Below are 3,294 nucleotides of genomic sequence, written 5' to 3' on the forward strand. Positions count from 1 at the left end.
TCCTAATGTCAATGGGTCATGCACCCAACAACATGACTTTTGTGGAAAGATGAACAAACCCGACGAGATATATAAAGATCCGAAGCAAACACTTAGCAAAACCTTTCTTTACCCATTTCAGAAAATGAAAATCAACCAAAACATCCCCGAGATTAACATGGTGATGGGAGCGCCACACAAGTTGAAGCAGTGGTGGAAGAATATTCATCGGAAACACGGAGATGAGATTCGGACACACCTAGGGGCACTGACTGCTTTGCTAAATATCCGAGCAGACATGGTGCTCACTCGCCTGCTGATTGAGTTATGGGATCCGACTAAGGTGGTGTTCAAGTTTGCTAACTGTGAGTTAGTACCCACATTGGAAGAAGTTACTAATTTCACAGAGATGTCGTTTACAGGGAGGAGACCAATACTACCAGTCACTATGGTCGGTTACAGGTTCCTGGATGCTTTGGGTTTGGCTAAAAGTCGAGGTCTGATAAATATCGAGGACGGATGGGTGAGCCAAGATCAGATGTTTGATAGATTTGGACATCGCGAAAGATATGAGTGGTATTCGAGAGAGTTTCAGTGTGATCAAGCAATGTGGGAGAGTCTCAGGCCTATCACTTTCATATTGGCACTGTTCGAATTGTTGGTTTCCCACAGAGAAGGGGTTAGATCAACATCAACTTATTACTCGTGGTCCTGGCAACCTTCCATGGTAATCTTCAAGCTACTCTGGTGGCGATAATAGTAGCTGACATTTTGAGGGCTTTGTCTGCATGTGCACGGGGGTATGATTTCTTTAAGGGTTGTAACTTGCTACTTCAGATTTGGGCAACAGAACATTTCTTCCAGCGAGAGGCCACCATTGACTACTTTGTGGGCATCAGCAACATGATCTGCAACCACAATGAGAGGATAAGACATAGGGTCTCCCCATATGGGCAAGAAGAGTGGAGGGAAATGCTGACTAATTTAAGCGGAGAATGGGTCAACTGGAAGCTATCATGGTTAGGTGGGAGGGTAATCTCAAGGATTCCTCGAAAATACTTCATTGAGCTGATCGGACTTGAGGGCATCAAACCATGCTCACCCCTGTGTGTTCTCAAACAATTCGGGATGATCCAGGATGTGCCTCTATGGACGAGGACAGCGCTATATGAGGATGAGTACAACAGACAGATTCCAATCCATAGGATAAGAAGGCTCCAAAAAGAGTGGAACGATCTGGTCACAATGTCGATGGGTCCAAACTCGTTGTGCACTCCAGAGTATTATGTCCGGATCAGCGAGGAAGATGAGCTAGCCTGACCAAGCAGAGAGGGTATAGCTTGGCTGGAGGATGCAGTGGCTACTTTGCAAATATACCATGAGTTTCTGCCATATTACCTTGTGACTACCTCAATGCACCGTAAAGTGGTTCCAGGATCCATCGATCACATGTTGCCACCTGCTGAAGACGATGACCGGGTAGTGGAGTACATCTAAATAGAATCTAGGACAGAGCCGGAGGGAGACTAGGAGAGGAGTCTGAGTTCAATGGCGACGAAGAGGAGTTTGAAGAAGATCCAGAAGAAGAAGATGAGATGGGAAATGATTCCGAGGATGGTTACTAGAAGTTGGTTGATTTCCCCTTCTTTCCCACTTTGTACCCTTATCCCCATTTTTCTTACTATCCTAAAGGGCAAGTTGTCCTATGCAGTTCTATGAATATCAGAAATAGTTATGTAACCTTTGTGCCCACTTATATGAGTCAAAACATTATCAATGAAAACAAAACTTTCTTTGGATATAAATGTGTCAAGTCTAATTGCTCGTCAAACATCTGCGATTTAGGCCTACCTCCGGCAATGAGAGGTCCCAAGAATTCTAGGAAAATGCGCTAGCCTAAATAAGTGAATTAATTGCTTTGTGTGATTTTCCACTGGTATAAATGAAGAAACTGACTTCTATTTCTTTTCTTCTTGTTTTTTAGTTTATTATTACTCCCCAAAAAGAAAAGTTGGTTTGTGTCGACCCGAAATTGACGGAACCACTATACAATCTAAGATCAAAGGGAAAGATGTGTAAGGCCCCATAAAATTTCACCTAAACCCCGGGGTTTCGTGGCGCCGAGGTAGAGTAATATGATTGAGAGTTGTAGAAACTGACTTTTTCGGTTGAACAGTGCGTTGGGGAGTTGAAGAAAAATTATTGCAGAACAGGGCATTTCTGCGGTCCATTATGTGACCGTAGAATTACTCTGTGGACCGGAGAATTACTCCGTGGACCGAAGATCCGCCGCAGATTGAAGCAGAGAAATTGCCAATTTAAGAGGTTATTTTGCAGTCCATTATGCGGCCGCATAACCATTTCACGGGCCGTACGATCCATCGTAGATCCAGCATGAGAAAACTTCGGAAGGAGGTTCTGTGGTCCATTATGCTACCGCAGACCTATCCAGCCCTGCCCAGTTTTTGGTACCTTTTCTATGGTCCCCTTTGCGGGCCGCACACCTGTTTTGCAGTCTGGTCTGCGACAGCAGACCCGGCTTTGAAAAGTTTAAGTTTTGGAAAATTTCATCCGATCCCATTTTTATAAAAACAACTTGGGATTTATTTTGGCTAGTTCTAACTGATATTTTAGAGAGAGGAAAGTGTTCTAGAGTGAGAGGGAGATTCCTAAGCTAGTTGTTCATCAATCTTTGCTCATAACTTGGAGAATTCACAAGGAAAACTCACAATATCTTCATCCAAAAGGTAAGGTTCCATACCGTAGTCTTCAATTTCGAGTTTGGGGTAGAAGATGGGTAATGTGGAGTGTAATTCTTAGGTATGGGGGTGTTATCTATGCATGCATATACTACCAAAGTGGTGGGAAGGTTTTTGAGCTCAAAAGGGTAGATGACATGTATATACTACCATAACGAAGTTGATTTATGTGGATTATTTGATGACATGTACAGCCTTTCCCTTATTTGTTTAAATAGCTATGACATATCCCCTACCCTTATTTCCATTTATTTGCTATGACATGAACATCATTCCCTCCGTTGCTTTCATCTTGTTTAAGACTGCTACATCATGTCTCTCTCGTCCCTGTCTCCCTATTTTCTTCATTTAATTACATTCTCGCATGTTTTCATGAGTTAAACTTACTTTTGTCTTTTGTCTTTCCCTTTTCTTTTTTCTCCCTTTTATATTATTTACTATTTTTGTGCACTTTCATCATGTAAATATTTGGCAACGTGTTACTATTTTTGCATAAAGCATGCTCCCACATCATACTCCACTCGTGCTTATTATAAATATAGCGACACTTGATGAG

Source organism: Nicotiana tomentosiformis, chromosome 8, assembly GCF_000390325.3.
Source record: "Nicotiana tomentosiformis chromosome 8, ASM39032v3, whole genome shotgun sequence".
Classification (NCBI taxonomy): Eukaryota; Viridiplantae; Streptophyta; class Magnoliopsida; order Solanales; family Solanaceae; genus Nicotiana; species Nicotiana tomentosiformis.